The sequence below is a fragment of the Camelus ferus genome, chromosome X (assembly GCF_009834535.1).
Source record: "Camelus ferus isolate YT-003-E chromosome X, BCGSAC_Cfer_1.0, whole genome shotgun sequence".
Taxonomy (NCBI): domain Eukaryota; kingdom Metazoa; phylum Chordata; class Mammalia; order Artiodactyla; family Camelidae; genus Camelus; species Camelus ferus.
In genome coordinates, this window is record NC_045732.1 from 18,658,920 (window position 1) to 18,677,367 (window position 18,448).

The window sequence follows — 18,448 nt, forward strand, 5'->3', positions numbered from 1 at the left end:
ATCTCTGCAAGATAATGATTTCCTTTCCTTTCTATTCATACCCATAAATGGGATTACTGGATTATATGGTAGTTCTATTTTTAATTTTTTCAGGAGCCTCCATACTGTTTTCCACAATGACTACACCAGTTTACAGTCCCACCAGCAGTGCACAAGGGTTCCCTTTTCTCTACATCCTTGCCAGCATTTATCTCCTGTGTTTTTGAGAGCTGACATCCTCATTCATTCATTTATGCAACTCTTCTTCACTTACCTACCGAGCAGGTACCATATGCTGGGCACTGTCTCAGGTGCTGAAGATCCCATGATGGACAAGATAAAGTCTCTCCCCTCACGGAACTTCCATTCCTGTGGAGAAGACATTCAATAAGCAGATATATGGATGGATCAGTTATATATAATATTTATAGATATAGTACATACATATTAATTGTAACATGTATAGATAACAATTATATATATTATATCACTGGCAAAGGCAATTTTGTGACTTCCTGTCTCAACAACAGCCCTATATAAACATTCACATTCTATCTCTGCCCTTTTCGCATTCAACACTCCAGGAAAATTCTCACTGTTGGTGAACAAAAGGGCTGTAGAATGAAAAAAGGTAACCAAGTAAAGTTCATTAATGATTAGAATACAAATACAAGTGTTACATTTGACATTTTTTATTATATTATTTCAGAATCCCAACCCTCCTCCTTCCCCACCCAAAACAAGACTCCAGAGTCCCAAGTGGTTGCTGGTTGAGTTCTCTTCCTTCTCTCACATGAACACAAATATACAGATTTTGAAAGGTTCTGAGAGATCATCTTCTCTCCCCGTGTTATTTTACAAATGAAGAGAGGTTCAGGAACACGAAGAAATTCGCCCAAGATTATAGAAATAGATGAGGGAAGAGCAGGACTGGATTCCAGTTCTAGTTTTGCATCCCTGGGAGAACACAATGAGTTAACAATCTACTGTATAATACTAATGAGAAAACACCAGCAGACTCAGCTACATGAAGTGCAACTTTGAGGTTGTAAACTAGAAAACTGAAAAGTCTATTGAAAGTTACTTTCTTTTCTTTCTTTCTCTCAATGCCTCTTTTAAGGAAGGAGACAGATTTTCTTCCAAAAGTTGAATGACTTTCTGACATGGTGGGGCAACTGAATCTGAGCTGAAAATTGAGAAAACAATACACGTCAGAAAAAGAACTTAAAATCAGTATAGTACCCCCTAAACACAAGCCAGCTGATGTTTTTCTAAACATTGCCCTCATAATGATTAAAACATTCAACACTTTACAAGATACGTAAGAGGAAGTCAACACATTTTAAAAGTAAACAAAATAAAAACAATTTACAAGTTAGGTAGGAGGAAGTCAAATTTCGAAGCAACACGTGAGCAAACTTTACCAAAGATCATAAAGTGCAAATTAAAATATTCAGGATTTTTTTTTAACCTGTAAAAAAGTATTTTGAAGGATAATCCTCAAGGCTTACGAGGGTTGGTATGAGGGTCGGCATGGGAATACTCATGCATCACAGTTTAGTGGGTGTGTCTATTCGTACAACCATTCTGGAAGGCCCTTTTTCAGACAAATATACTGGGAGCCTTGAAATGTTCATGCCCTTTGACTCAGAAATGCACTTCGAGGGATTGGTCCTCAGGAGATAATCAGAGATCCAACTAAAGATTTATATGTAAGGATACATCATCACTCATGATGGCAATATATATATATTTTTTTTTTCAATATCTATTTATATATATATGTAACAGACTAAACATTCAACAACAACAAAAAAGCCATGAGTAAATAAAGTATGGTATATCCATCACATGGGTTTTCAATGATTATTAATGATATGGAGAAAATGCTCACAATATAGTTGGATCATAGATTCAGAATCTATGATTCTGCCTAGCAAAGGACAGTTGACAATGTCTGGATTCATTTTTGCTCATCATAAATAGGGGTAGGGGCACTACTGGCATCTACTGGGTAAAGGCCAGGGATGCTGTTAAACATCCTACAATACACAGGCAACTCTCTCCCCCTACAACAAAGAATTATCCTGTCAATGGTGCCACAGTTAAGAAACTGCATCAGATGAATAAAACACAGCACAATACTATCAATGTTGATTGATCTAGAGTTTGAAGAGGAAATAAACAAGGATATAGCCTGGTCATAAAATTATGGGTGATGTTTATTTTCTTCTTTAGACTTTACTTTCCTAAATATTCTACCATGAACATGTAATTATTCATATAGTCAACTACAAATTTTAAAATAATTCTTCAAAAGCTCTCTGCAGTCTCTTACATCAACCCAAACTCCTCACCTCCACCCTCAGGAACATGCATAATTTGGCCCTGCCCGTCCTATAGAAACCTTATTCTTCTCTACTTTTCATCAACAACTCTCTGCTTTAATTAAATAGGTTTCTCCAGCATCCCTGAACACACCCTGCTCATTTGCTCATCTCCTTGATTATCTGTGACACAGGATAATTGCCCACCTCCTGGGATTGTTGAGAGGCTCAAATGAGATAAAATGTGCAGAAGTATTTTATAATCGCCAAGTCCACAAATGTTAGTTTTCACTCTGTCACCATGCCCACCTTCCCTCCAGCTGAACTGAATGTTAGGTTCAACTCCTAACCCAGAAATCTTTTTTCTATGACGTCTGTCCTGGCTTCTCCCAGGCTGTTTTGGGAAACAGTGAGCCATCCAATTTTGCCACCCTAATAAGAGAAAGGTTGAAGTTAAAGCATAGTTTCCCAAAGTATGTTCCTTGGAGCACTAGTCTCACGTGATATCAGCTAATGATATGTCAGGAAACAAAGGGTACTTCAAATTGGGCAATTTGAGGGAAATTAAACAATGGGCTATTCACAGAGATGAGGTCAGAGTGGAGGGAAACCACAAGAGATAGTGCAGGACCCCCAGATCTAGTAGGAGCAGGGAGCTGTGACCATCCTGTGGGGAAAGAGAGTGATTTACTGACCCCATAATCAAGAAGGGAAGGGTCACAAGAAGATGGCTCCAGATAAAAGCTAGGATTTTTGTCCATGGACGCAGGCAACCATAACTGACCCAGCAGAGTGTGATCCAGAGAATAAATATCCTAACCCCACTCTTCTTCCTCCCTCTAATCACCTGCGGGTAGGCCTTACTGGCCAAACCAACCCAGAAGCTCCAGAGAAACAGAAGCAATACTGAGAAGGAAAGAGATTAGTATTCAGGAATTGGCTCATGTGATTGGGGTGGAGGTGTGCCGTTGATATTGCAATCTTGAACTAGAATTTCTTCTTCAGGAAACTGCAGATTTTGCTCTTAAGGCCTTCAACTGATTGGATGAGGCCCACCCATATTATTGCCAGTAACCTGCTTTACTTAAAGTGCACTGACTGTCAATGTTGGCCACAAAAATAACTTCACAGCAATCTCTAGATTCAGGCAGAATTAAATAAGTGGGAAATACGGCCCAGGCAAGTTGACACATAAAACTAACCACAACAGAGGTCAAGGGGGACCCATTGATATGGTTCAGACAGGTCAGCCTCCCCCATGAGCACAGAGCAGAGTGAAGGAGGGTCAAGGGTGAATCTGGAGGAGCAAAGAGTAAAGAAGCTATCTAGCACAGTTTGAATAGCCATCTTGTGAGCAAAAGTGTTTTGTGGGAAAATAAATTTGAGAAATACCAAGTTATACAAAGTTAAACCAATTATTTTCCTGGTAAAATGAAGAGGGGAGGCATTCCGTACAGAAGGGGTGGGATGTTCCAAGGCTCATGGGTTAACAGGTAGGTATAAACGTGCACTATGGGTAGGGAGTATAAACGGGCTTATGTAGCTGGAGCAAGATGCCCAAGGAGGGCCTTTAAGTGAACGGGTTTACAGGCTGAGGACTTTAGAGTATATAATTAGGAGGTTTAATTTTATTCAAGAAGTAATTGAGAGTTATTCTGGGCTTCTTAGAATGGGAGTGACCTAATCCAAACAAAAGCTGAAGAAAGTATTCATGCTGCTCTGTGTCGGATGCATTGGAATGAAGACAAGAAAGTAAGAAGCCAGAAAGGAGCAGATGATGCACTGCGGGTCTAAGATGGCCACTGATTAGTCTGGGATTAGGGTGGGAATGAAAAGGAAGCAGGAGAGCCAGGAAAGTTTCCAGAGAAAATCATGCTTCACAGCAGGCTTGAAGTAGAAAGGAAAGGAGGGAGATACTTCTAAAGCTGGAAAATAATTGCAATGCTATTTCATCATAATGAAAGAGCCAGGATACTCATACAGTCCATCCAACTCCAATCAGCAGCCAGTTCTCTCATTCCAAACAAAAATCAGAGGATGCTTTATAAGAGAGGTTGAAATGACACAACCCCCATCCATTCCATTGTGCCACCAGAGAGCCACTTCTTATAATAGTAATTGCGACTAAAATTGCAGAAGCTTCTTGAGGAAAAAGCTCAGAAAAGAATAAACTCATAATGGAAAATAATCAGTGCAATTGAAGGAAACTGTGGAAGGATTGTGTTAAAAGACGCAATAAGAGTGGCTTTCATTATTGTGATTGATGAGGACCTCTACACTTCAGTAGGCAAAGAATCAGGACCCATGGGAGAAATGCCACATGCATTTTTTCCCACAAAGTCTTGGTCCTCTCTTCTGGCATGGGAGCCTTTCATGAAAATACATAAAGCCGTGTCCCGTTTTCCATTACAGCCTCCAATGAGGACACAGGTAAAGCCTCACTCTCTCCAACCACCTAACCTGCCACAGTGGACAGGGGAGACCCTGGGAAGAAGGTTCTGGCACATACCATGGCCCCAAGGAATGTTCTTAGAGTTGGATGGTACAAGGCCTGGCTCTTCCACTTGACTCAAGCCAACCACTTCACCTTTCTGAACCCACTTCCTCACCTTTAGAATGGAGGTAACTTACGTTAGAGTGGTAACATGACTACATAAAATAATTTTTTTTAAGGCCAAAGACTTATTTATTTCATATTTTAAGGATCACTTATTTAATTTTAAATTGAAGTATAATTGGTTTACAATATTGTGTTGATTTCTGGTGTACAGCATAGTGATTCCGTTATACATACATATATATTCTTTTTCATCATCTTTTCATTGTAGACTATTTTAAGATATTTAATATAGTTCCCTGTGCTATACAGTAGGACCTTGTTACCTATCTATTTTATATATAGTTAGTATCTGCAAATTCCAAACTCCCAAACTCCCAATTCATCCCTCTACCCCGCCTAAAATAATGTAAACAATAACACTTTATGGATTGAAAAATATAATCCAATTCATGGTATTATTATTCATTGGAATTCTTTTGCTACAAGCAGGCACTGCAACCTCCATTGGCCCCACCTTGAGTAGAAGGGGGTGCTTGGAGCTCCAGACTTGAGCACACAGCAAGGTGCTGTCCACAGACAGATTCTCTAGGGTCCCCAAGGAGTGGGAGAAAAGTACTTATGCCCCAGAACTTGGTTTCCTCCCTTAGTCCTACCTGGTTGCCATGGAAATCCCTAGTCATACTTCAAAGATTCATTCAACCTGCCATTTTGAGTATAATAGAGACGAAAAAAAGTTGGCTTTAGTATAGTTAGAATTACAAACTTCCACTAATAGCTTTTGCAGAATTTTTCTGCCATTTAATAAAGAAAAAAGGAAATGGCAGTAGTTTTTCTGAAAGGTCACTGAATGAGAACATACAGGTAATATACCCTCTCTCAGAATGGCTTGATCTTGCCTGATAAAATACCATCTCTCTTGAGTAAGAAGTTCCTGTTTTCCAGAAGATGTGGCAGAATATTAGAAAATGTCGACTGCAATGGCAGTTCCCTTTACAGAGGGCCCAAGATTAAGAAGGACTCATGAGCTGAGTCCTCCTGCCGGATCAATGATTGAACATTAGGAGGGATCCAAGACCCAGACGTTACCAGCGATATCAAGGTAGTCCTGTCAGCAAGCCATACAAGCAACCACAAGGGTTCTATGAAACAGAGTGTATGCTTCAGACTATAGATGTGACCACCACACCATAGCTCCTGTTTACTGAGTGCTGCCAATGCAGGCTAGGCACCCTGCTGAGCTCCTTCCCTGCATCAGCTAGGCGAATCCTCACCAAAGTCTCATAAAGTACGTGCTATTATTTGCCTCCATTCTACAAGCAAGGAATCAGCATCTCAAATTCTTGCATTTAACCCTTCCTACTCACAAAGACCCGCAAAAAAATCCTTAAAAGGCTCCAAGACCCAGAAGTTACCAACGATATCAAGGTAGTCTGGTCAGCGAGCCATGTTAGCAACTCTAAGCCTTCTATGAAATTAAGAATATCCCCAAAAATATCCATAAAAGCCTTCAAAAGATGCCTCTCCTGTGCCCATGGACCAGTGTGTCAGCCACAGTCAGCACCTGGCATCTTCAGTCCTTTCTCCTCCAGTTCCCCTCATTGATGCCTTTGCTAATGTAACCACTATGGGGAGACTCAATGCTGACACGGCTGATGGATATCTTGGAACCACTTTGCCCATGTCTCCTCCTGGTCACAGAGTTGCCAGTTTGGAAATGCCAAAGTGGTCCTGGGGACCATGGAGAAGTGGGGACATTGGATCTCCTCCTGTCACAGCGATACCCATTTTCACCTGAACCTTGAAGCAGCTCATTCAGTGTCTGGTTCCCCTCTTCCTCCTGATGGTTCAAAATTTGACCTTCCTAGTTTTCCACATTTCCCTTCCTCTCACTTCAGGCACAAAAGCAAACACAACAGGACAGAACATCAAAATCAGTATGCTCGGGTGTCTTCCAGAGCATCTTTCATAATTAAAACTTCTATAATTCAAGAATAATTTTCTCGTAGGGCTGACAAAGAAGAGCACCATGTAGTTCTGTTTATCAGCTACCACAGCAATAGCAGAGTTTTCAATGCATTCAGTCCACCAGCTTTAAACATATGTGATTGTTGATTTTTTTTTCTCATTTGGGGAGGTTTGCATTATTTCAACTTTTGTTCCAGAAATGAGACTCTAAGTATATTTTAATCACATTATTTCATATTTACATAATCCAAATTCACATAAGGCTATATTAATATGTGACTATTTCAGCCCTTCCCACTTTCCCCCATTTCTAAAGGGGAAAGAATCTTATTTGAGAGTTAAGTGCCAAGTTTCTCCTGTAGAGTATAGAATCTGGGAAATGAAGAGGTTCTCAGAGAAATAAAAATGGGTTACCCACCCCAGAGGCCAAAATGTATCAGAATGGGTCAGATGCCAGGAGCACCAGCTGTAGGAAGGCATCACTGTGCATGAACAACACAGAGATGGAAAAGAGGTAGTGAAAGAGGAACTATCACAGTGGTGACGGGAGTCTGCATGACAGGGTAAGAGAGAGATTTGTAGCCACGTACTTGAGGGGGACTCAGTCAACAGACCAAAAAAGGCATGCCTTTTGGTTTCAGGGAAGAGTTTTCAAAGACTGAAGAGAAAATGGGAAGAGAACATTTTACATTTTCATGAGCCACTTTCAGAAAGAGTTCTGAGGAGCGCTGTTACAAGGCTTATAGAAAGATTGAGGACAATAAAATTGTCTAAAGAAGATGCTCTTCTAAAGTTTTGCAAGCATTAAGAATGTACTCCCTTCTTTGGCATTTTTTTTTCTTCAAGAGTCTGAATACAGATGTGAATTACTGTCGATTATGTTTTTCTGCCACAATACTATTTCTCTGAAAGCAATATCGCTCAGAGACCGAGCCATTTTGGGGCCCCAATTGCATCCAGGTTATACAGAGTAACAAAGAACTCCCTTTCTTTTTAAGAAAGGTCTATCACACATATGAACAGGTACCAGCCAAGGTCACCAACCTTTAAATCTTAGTTTGATCTGAACTGGACGTATGCCGTAAAAGTTGAGTCACATCTAAAGTAAGAGCTATCTTCCTTCCTATCAGTGGGAAGATACTCAGACCCATTCAAACACTCGAGATTTTTCATGGCAAATGCTGGCAAGAGATGTGTGCTCTCTAGGTAGTTTTAGATATATACATTTTCATATCCTTTTTTTCTTCCCTTATGCTCCTCTTTGGACCACAGAGTCAAATTTTATAGATCTCACTCCACTCTACTGGTAAATCCATCCTGTTCTCTTCCATTTAAAAATAGGATCAAAATCGTCTCATATGACTGTTCAGTATCAGTTCCTAGTGGATTAAAACAACTACCATTTATTTAGCTCCTGATTCTGGGAGTTGGCTGGTTGTTCTGTTCGGGGCCGGCTCAGCAGATTCCTGCTGAATTTCTGTTCACGTCTAGAGCCAGCTGGCGGACAGCTGGTGGCTGGGTAATTGAAGGTGGTCTCACTCAGATGTCTGGCGGTTGGCTGGCTGGAGCAACAGAGCCAAGTGTCTGTCATCATTCAGCAGGATTGCCTGGGTTCCTTCACACAATGGTCACAGGGTCCCAAGACAAACAAAAGCAGAAGCTGCATGGCTTGTTGATGCCTAGGTTTGGAACTCACTTGATATCCCTGGTCAAAGTCAGTCCCAAGGCCAGACTCAGTTTCAAGGATGGGGAAACAGACTCCATCTCTTGATGAGAGGAGCTGAAAAAGTACTGAGGCCATTTTTTTGCAATCTGCTCTAATGTCGTTGTATCTGAAGTCACTGTCCCCTACTGCAAAGGACACCTGGAGATGAAGCTTCCTGCACTCTTCCTACTATTTACTGTAGAGGAACTTGGGCAAGAAACATTTATTGGCTGTTCCTGAACTGGGAGCAGTATTTTGGCAAAGCTTATACCCAGAAGACTAAGAGGCAACCACTTACAGGGTGTGCATGTGTGGCAGTGAAAGCCCTGCCTATCTGCTAAATTCCATTAGAGCCACTAGCGATGCCGTGTAGCCTCCAAGGAGAATGTCTCCTTTTATGTATCTCCATTAGCTGGTTAATCAAGTGGAAAGACGGCCCTGAAAAGAGGACTCTGCCACAATAGAGTGAGACATAAGACATGGAAATGAGACGTATCAGAAAGGTTGAGTCCAGAGACTAGAGACAGAGAAAGCCAAGGTCCCCCAGTGGAGAATGGGAGTGGGGCTAGAAGGGAAGTGGTCTTGCACTAGTTACAGAGCTGTAGAATGTCCTGGAAATTCAAGGAGACAGCTACCAACAGATAGTAGGCACATGCAGTGCTGATGGTAAATTTCAGTCACCTCACAACTTTGTCTAGCCCCTTTTTTCCTAGTCTACCCGCCCTCTTCCCACACCCCTATCCTCTCTCCAATGGATTGATCCCCGTTTGCAATTTGCTAAATGATGTCTGCTTTATCTTAACACCCTGCCAGTGCATGATACAGTGATCAACCCACAAAGGTCAGAATGAATGGTGGCAAGACCCAGACCCTGGACATGAGTGAGTCAATCAATTCACTTTTTCCCTGAAGTTTTCCCTAAGTCTGAGTGATCAGGTAATGCAGAACGGTATCATTTCCAACTTCATCAATTCTTCTATAATTAACTTCTGATAAAGTGGTGCTCAACAAAGTGTTGTTCGCCAGGATGGATCAGTAAACTCACACAACAGCCAACTTGGAACTTTTATCCACACAATGTCTCTAAAAAGATTTGGCCTTATGATCTTGGGTTGTTTTAGTTTTTTTAACCATGACTACGCTAGGTAATGCTTTAAAATACAAACTTCTTCAGAACAATTTTTTGCCTAACCCTTTGACCACTCAGCGAGTCCTCTTCAAAATGTGATCCTCTCTTTCAGATTTGTGTCAGCCACAACATCAACATTTCTATTCTGTGATACAATCATAGGATTGCGTAGCTGACAGACATCTGTAGCTTGCGGTGGTTTAGAAATGCAAACCTGTAGGATCAAAATTTTAAAGAATAAAACCTGTAGCCATTATTTTCTCTCTCTGCCTATGCAATCCAACATTATAAAAATCTCGTTACACAACAGAAACTGTGGCATCAAAAGATAACTTCAATAAATGAAATATGGTTCTGTACTTTGTATGTTTAATTACATCATCCCAAATCCAATTCTGGATTGAAAACCACTTGACTCTGATATTGACTATGTCAGGAATATCAAAATTATATCTAAGCAAAGCATTTAAGAAAACTGACTTTTTTAAAAAAAAAGCAAAACCTGCCCTTATCTGGTATCTTCCTTCTCTAGAATCTGGCATTTAATAGCATATTTTATTATTTTATTTCAATTCCATATTCAAGGAAAGCTTTTGAAGCCATTTTGATTACCCTGACAGCAAATATATATATATATATATATATATATATATATATATATATATATATATGTGTATATATATATATACACACACACACACACACACATATATATACATATATATATATATACACACATATATTTTTTTTTTAACAACAACAGCATATTTGGAGCCAAAGATCTGGTTGAAACAACGAATGCAATGATGAAAATCATTTTACAGTAGCACAGCCAAGTATATTGGCTTCATTTAACATTTGTATCACACAGGTTTTGTTTTGTTTTGTTTTAACACTTTTCCTCTAAAAGAAAACAGTAGCTTTCCATTCTTTCTATTGGCCAAGGAAAGTCTTATTAAAGCTTTGGAGATTTGAATAGTTACCAGAGTCCCAGAAACCCACTGCCCAGCATCCTGTCTTAGGATTATTTTCAAAAGTTTTGGAAAGGAAAGATATCCTGGGAGCTACACAATTAAGATATTAGTCAATTTTCACAATAACAGTAGACTCCCATAGAGACAATAATAAATTGTGCTTGAACATGTGAAAGTGCTCCCAGTAAAAAATCCACCCTTTCAGAGTTGTGTTCTAGTGTACACTGACACAGTAGTGGTTGCAGATTCTAGCTGGCAATCCGATTCAAGACACGTTGCAGGCTTTTGTCTCCATTTACATTGCTTTGTAGAAGACTAGAGGACAGGAAACAGCATCTATAGTTATCAGGAACCTGTGGTAAGCAGAACTGTGGTCCCCCAAAGATGTCCACATCCTAATCCCCAGAACCTGTGAATATGTTAATGTTAAATGGGAAAAGAGAATTAAATTGTAGATGGAATTAAGTTTGATAATCGGCTGACATTAAAATTGAAGATTATTCTGGATTGTTTGGATCGGCCAAAAGAAATCACCGGAGTCCTAAAAAGTGCAAGAGGGATGCCGAAGAGATTAGAGTCATGCAATGTGAGAAGGACTTAATGCACAGTTGTGGATTTTAAAGATGGAGGGAGGGACCACAAGCCAAGGGATGTAGGCAGCCTCCAGAATCTGGAAAAGGGCCAGGAAATGGATTCTCCCCTAGAACCTCCAGAAAGGAATGCAGACTTGCCACCGTCTTGGTTCTAGCTCCATGAGATCTGTGTCAGACTTTTATCCTACGAAACTGTAAAGTAATACGTTTATGTTGTTTGAAGTCACTATGTTTGTGGTCATTTGTTACAGCAGTGATAGGAAACTCATACCACACTCAACAGATACCCAAGTACATGGCTCCTTTGGCCACCATACCCACACAGGAAGTGCAAGACTGCCACAGAATGACATTCAAGGTGTGAACAGGTCACACTGACACAGAGAAGCCGGGCCATCAGCTTCCCAACAATCTTTCATGTGGTTCCAGTGACACAGGCCCCAAACTGGCACGTCAGCCCCCAGCAGCCCCACTCCAGGAGTGATCCCACAGACCAAGGCTTCAGAACAAAAGGGACAGACAGAACATTCCACATTCACTGATCACTGCATTCTGCGGAGAAACAGGATGCTGAAGTCATTCTCATAGGCAGGCCTGGATCAGCCCAGTGCTGAAATAAACCCTTTCCTCAGAGTTGCGATCCCAGTGTCATTATATCTATCGCCATTCTAAATCTGAGGAATCTGTCATTGTTTGAATCTTGGGCACAAGCAGGGCTCCCTCCCCACAGACATCAAAAGCCAACTACTTGCTTTCCCGGGCCCAGGCAGATAGGAACGACACAGCAATGTTTCAGTGTTCACTAATTCAGTGTTCATGGTTACTTTAGAGAACATCACTACCACAAATAATGAGAATCAACTGTACTTAAATCACCAAGGGTTATGCAGGAATAGTGCTGCAAAGAGTGACAGAAAGCCTGAAGATATGTTTTGTCAGGTATGTTTTGTCAGGTACCGTATGATGTCATTTATACATGGAAGCTGAACTTATTTACAAAGCAGAAACAGACTCACAGACATAGAAAACAAATTTATGGTTACCAGGGGGAAAGCAGGGAAGGGAGCAATAAATTAGGAGTTTGGGATTTGCAGATACTAGCTACTATATATATAAAATAGATCAACAACAAGGTCCTACTGTACAGCACAGGGAACTATATTCAGTACCTTGTAATAACCTGTAATGGAAAAAATTCTGAAAAAGAATATATCTATAACTGAATCACTTTGCTGTACATCAGAAACACAACATTGTAAACCAACTACACTTCAACAAAAAAAAAATTTAATTAATCAATTGACGATAGAAAAAAGATACATTTTGTCAAGGAAGAAGAGTGACCCACAGATCTGGAGAAGATCACGCCAACACAGAGTAGAAGGTGGTAAAGTCTGATGCCATGAGTTGCAAAGCTGGAAGAATGGAGAAGGGAGGAAGAAAATTCTGGAAGAATCAGTCAAGAGCAATTAAACATAAGTAATGGATTAATATCAGAAACTTGAGACATCAGGGGCAGGTTTGTGACAGAAATTTTTTTTTGGTTGTTGACTAGCTCTGAACCTCACGGAGCCTGTGGTCACCTCTTTGTCTATTCCGTCTGGGAGCCCGGCTTCTCTCCCTCCCACATAATGACAAGAGCAGGTCAACCTCTTCTTAACCTCCACACTGAGAAAAAGAAAAGGTCAGCTGCTGAGTACGGAAGCGTAGTTCTATTCTACAACTCAGTATGTCACAAAATAGAATCCACTTTCCTTTGCTATTTCTATATAAACACCTCTATTATGTCCATAGACGAGAAAGGTTACATTTTGAAAGAAATTATTCATGAGGGAAAAATTTAGAATTTTGAACGAGCCTTTTAGGTGACCTATACAGATGTATGAAAATAGGACTTCAATCTATATTAGATGACTAATCCAAAAAGATGAAAACATAATCAAATTGCAGTAGTACTTCTCAATTTAACTTAACCTTTGAGGGGCCTCGCCACCGTACTTTAAAATTAATTTCACCCAGTGGTTCTCCAGGGAACAATGAGAAATGGAACTTCTACTTAAAAATATGCATGTACATTTATAAACATATTGTAGTCAATTTGCCTCCATGTTTTTTCTCCCAACAAAGGATTCTAGATTGCTTATTAAGGCTTCTCAGCTTAAAAAAAAAAAAAAAAAACTTTGGAAAAGAGGCCTCATTCTGAAAAACTCCAGGATTAGTGTCCAATCTTGAAGTGCTTCTGAAAAAACCTTCAGCAAAAAATGTAAAATTTACTTTGCCCTCATTATTAAGCTAACTTGTAATGGGTTTTCTTTAGGATTTTAGCAATTATGAGATTCTTGATTAAAATTTTGTCAAAAGATTAATATCCAACAATAAGTCCCCCCAAAATACTCAGGCATCCTTTTCTAAACTTGACTTTGGGTTTGTCATTTAATTTCCTTAAAAAAATATTAAAGTAGAAATCAAACAATGTACCAGTTTGACAAGGTTCTTCCACCTTTAGGAACAACAAAAACTTAATAAATTGTCGGCACTAACCAAAAAAGATTAATTATGAAACTTATCCAAAGCTTAATGGAGTAGCTGAACTAGGGGACGTTAGGGAGAAGTGTTTAGTGGGAAAAAAAAAATGGACTAATTTATATGAGAATTATTGAAGGCATACTTGGAGCTCTTGCTTTGATTAAGTTTAAGAAAGAGTAATACTGCCAAGGGCTAGCACAAGCGGTGGGAGGCACACGCTCTAATACAGAGCTGGCAACATTATAAATTGGGTCCAACTTTCTGGACGGCAATATGGAGATACACATCAAGTCATAACATATGTCCTCATTGACCAAGACTTGCACTTCTTGGAATTTATCTTAAGAAAATAAAGGCTGTAGTAAAATTACACTATCCTTTTTAATTCTTTACTTTAAATAATTTTATTATTGCACAACATCAATTATTCTGTTGAAAATTAGAGAAAGTTAGAAATGATGAAAATTCTTACCAATAAGAATCTTTTAAATAAATGGTCTTTCTTCTCCCATCCTCGTCCCCTTCAGTCTTTTCCCAACACAATGGCCAGCATCATCTTCTAATTAAAATGCAATGACTTGAATGTTAACTCGACTTACTGTGGCAATCATTCCACAATATACACAAATACCAAATCATTATGATTTCACCTGAAACTAATATAATGTTATATGTCAATTGTACCTCAGCAACAACATTTTTAATGCAAAAACTACACATATTTGAGATGAACAATTTGATGAGTTTTGATAGATGTCAATACCAATGCAACCACTACAATTCAGTTTTTCATACTAAGTTTTTGAAGTCTGGTGTGCATTTCACCCTTACAGTGCAACTCAAGTTGGACGAGCCACATTTCACATGCTCCACAGCTCCATGTGGCTAGGAGACACCATAATGGACAGTGCAGCTCTGCAAGGTCAGGACTATGCCCACCTCTTCAGCCTTCTTAGGCAATAGACATATTTAACCTTCAGGTATTCAAAATCCAATTCTCTGAACTTTCCTGGTCCTTTTTACATATTGCGTTTTCATCCAACAAATAATTTGAAAGAAGACAAATAACCAAATTTTTTAATAGGCAAAAGATTTGAATGACTTTTCACCGAAGGAGATAGACAAATGGCCAACAATTACATGAAAGATACTCAACAGTCATTAGGAAAATGCAAATCAAAACCAAAATGAGACACTTCACATCCACTAGAATGACTATCATTAAAAAACAGACAATAACAAGTGTAGATGACAAAGGGAAGAAACCAGGACTCTCATGTATTGTTGGTACAATTGTCTAAATGGTGCACCTGCTTTGGAAAATAGTCTGACAGTGTCTTAAAATGTTGAACATAGAGTCACCATAAAACCCAGCAATTCCACTTCTAGGTATCTACCCAAGAGAAATGAATGAAGACATACGTCTACCCAAGACACGTGTCCATACAAGACTCGTAGAAGCAACCCGAATGTCCACCAACTGGTAAAAGGATAAACAAAATGTGGTCTATCCATACAATGCAATACCATTCAGCAATAAAAAGAGCTAAGTATTGAGATATGCTACAACATGGATAAACTTCAAAATCATCCTGCTAAGGGAACAAAGCCAGACATATATTGTATAATTTCCTTTCTCTGAAATGTCTCAAAAAGAAAAATCTATAGGGACAAAGTAAGTAAGTGGTTGCTTAAGGTGGGGCGTGGAGATTAAGACTGCAGGTGGGCACAGGGTCCTTTTAGGAGGAATGGAAATATTCTAAAACTGGCTCTTGGTGATGGTGGCACAACTGTGTAAAGTTACTAAAAATTATTGAATTGTCCACATAAAATGAGTGGATTTTATGGCATTAAAATACCTATCTCAATAAAGTTAACTTGAAGAAAAATAAAATATTCACAAGAATTAAAAAATGTGTGCTGGGAGGTCCTAGGGATCTGTCTCTTGCTTCCACACTGTTTGGACAGAACAGACCCAGGGACACCCCTTCCTCCAGCATCCCATCACCCTCCAACCTTTTTTTCCCCAGTCACAACCTTCGGGACCAACCACTGAACTACCCTCCACCTCCAGGACCAGCCAGCACTATTTTTTGAGCTTAGCTCCTTATTGCCAATCAACCCTGAGCTCCCAGATTTGTCAGAATTATTTCACCGACGTGGAGGTCACTGTCAACTGCCTGGTCAACATGCATCTGCAGGCCTCCTACACCTACCTCTCTCCAGTCTTCTATTGCTACCGAAGGCAGGTTCATGTGCCCGCCGCCCCATGAAGCCAAACTGAAACATGAGTTTGGAGCAAAGAAAGGTTTATCACAGGGCCGAGCAAGGAGGACGGGATGGTTCGTGCCCAGGAAAGCCCAGAACTCCCTGAAGGTTTCAGCAAAGCGTATTTAAAGTCCAGGTAAGGGGGGGCGGGGTCTCAGGGTATGTGATCAGCTCATGCACAATTCTCTGATTGGCTGATGTTGAGGGAACAAGGTGGTCAACACTATCAATTCCTAAGCTCCAAAAGGTCTGGGGCTACATGCTCTCCATCATCAAGAAGTTCATTTCTTCCCTTTAGTAGTGGTTTTAAGCATCTGAAAAACTCAGGAAATATACACGAGATACTACTATCCAGGTACTTCAGAAAGGGGCTGAAGCAGAAGATATGGGGGAGAGGTCTGACCCCAGAAGACCCCACAGTGTCCTGCTCAGTTACACTATTTCTACTGTGATGATGTGGCCCCTGAGGGCCTGGGCCACTTTTTCCACAGAGCGCGGCTGAGCATCTCTTGAAAATACAAAACTAGTGCTGCTGTGGCACCCTCTTCCAGAACGTGCAGAAGCTATCCCAAGATGAGTGGGGTAAAACCCAGGATGCTATAGAAGCCGCTGTGTTCTTGGAAAAGAACCTGAACCAGGCCCTTTTGGATCTGCCTGCCCTGGGTCCTGCCCGCATAGACCCGTAGCTCTGTGACTTTCTGGAGAGTGGCTTCCTGGATGAGGAGATGAAACTCATCAAGAAGATGGGCGACCACCTGACTCACCTCCGCGGGCTGGCTGGTCCCCAGACAGGGCTGGGCAAGTATCTCTCTGAAAGGCTCACCCTCAAGCACAACTAGGAGCCTCTGGAACCCAGCAGCCTTTGAGGAGCCCCTCTGGAGTCAGGGCTTTTACCTGAAGCCTCTCTCTGCAGCCACCATGTAGCTTTTTAACCACCCTGGAGCCCTCTCCCAAACCTTGGACCAAACAGAAACAATAAAGCTTTTTGTAAACAAAACAAAACCTTCAATGTTTACATCCTGCTATTAAATGTTTCCTACCTTTTACATTCCCAGCTGCCTCTCACCAGATCCTAAGTTCCACACAGTGAGGAACCATTAACCCCTCGCTCCCTGTTGTGGCCCCAGCATCCTTGTTATGCCTTACACATAGCAGGGGCTCCAACAGCTGTTGAATGAATTGTGCATGAATTGCTTGGGCAATTTCAAAAAAATAAATCATAGACAAGAGTTTTTAAAAATCCTATTCAGCAATAAAACATACTCAACAACATGGATGAACATTACAAAAGAAGCCAGAAACCACTGAGTACATACTATATGGTTCCATTTATGAAGTTGCAGAACAGCTAGAACTAGAAATTGGAACAGTGTTTTCCTGGGGAAGCAGGGGGGCAGTAATTGACTGGGAAGGGGTATCAGGGAACTCTCAACATTCTGTTGAGATGGAGACGTTCTGTACGCTAAGCCGCAAAGCAGTTACACAGGTGTACATGTGTCAAAATTCATCAAACTGTGCACTTAAAATCAGTGTATGTTATATATAAATTATATCTCAGTTTAAAAATGTGAAGACCTCCGGTGAAAATAAAATTTAAAAATGATTCAATAAAGCAAGCCTCCTAGTTCTTGAGTAGGAAACATGAGGCCTTCCATGGTCAGGGCCCTGCAGGCTGCTCCAAACTTACTTTTCAGAAAGTTGCCCACTGCCCTCCCCAAACTGCCCTCCCCGCCGCCCAAGCTCCACCCGCCACAAACCCTGGCCCCAGCCTGATGAAACTGCTGGCATTTCCCCAAACACACCGTATCCATCCATGCCTCTCTGCCCTCCCTTCCTAAACCTTCTTCATCTCTAACAGCTGGGCACCTACTGATTTTGTAGAACTTCAGAAAGTCGAGTCATGATCACCTAGAGTGATGGATTCTGGTGATAACTGCATGATTCTGTAAACTGACTAAAATTCATCGAATTGTACACTTAAAACAAGTGGATTTTATAGTATGGTATGTAAATTAAACCCCCAAAAAGCTGTTTTTAAAAAAACAATTTCACAATATAGGTAAATCAAACCATCACGCTGTATGGCTTAAACTTAAAGAGTGATGTATGTATGTCAATTTCTCAATAAAACTGGGGGAAAAAACTTAGCTCGAAGATAATCCCTCTGTGAAGGTCTTCCTAACCACTTCCAAACCTTCAAACCAAACACATATTTTCTCTGTCACACCCCATTGTTCTCTGTACCTCCTCCTGTTAAAGGCCTACGTGCTTCAGTGCACTTTTCTCTCTAAATGTCCTCCTCTCCTCAGACTCGGAAGTCCCTGAGGGTGCTGCCTTACCCAAGCTTTTATCACCCATACGCAACACTACACCTGGCACATAAAGCCACTTAATTGCTGCTTATGGGACAAACACGTTGCAT

The 18,448-nt window shown here is 40.5% G+C and overlaps 1 long non-coding RNA gene across 14 annotated transcripts in view; it reads right to left on the reverse strand.

Moving 5' to 3' along the window:
- LOC116662171 overlaps positions 1 to 18,448 on the reverse strand; it is a 138,978-nt gene that overhangs the window by 25,203 nt on the left and 95,327 nt on the right. For 12 of the 14 annotated variants that reach the window (XR_004318177.1, XR_004318175.1, XR_004318172.1 and 9 more), the window contains one exon: positions 254 to 348. This is a non-coding gene — a long non-coding RNA (uncharacterized LOC116662171). Of the gene's footprint in view, positions 1 to 253; positions 349 to 1,063; positions 1,166 to 14,230; positions 14,318 to 18,448 lie in introns of all 14 variants that reach the window. The other 2 variants (XR_004318167.1, XR_004318170.1) reach the window with 2 other exon arrangements.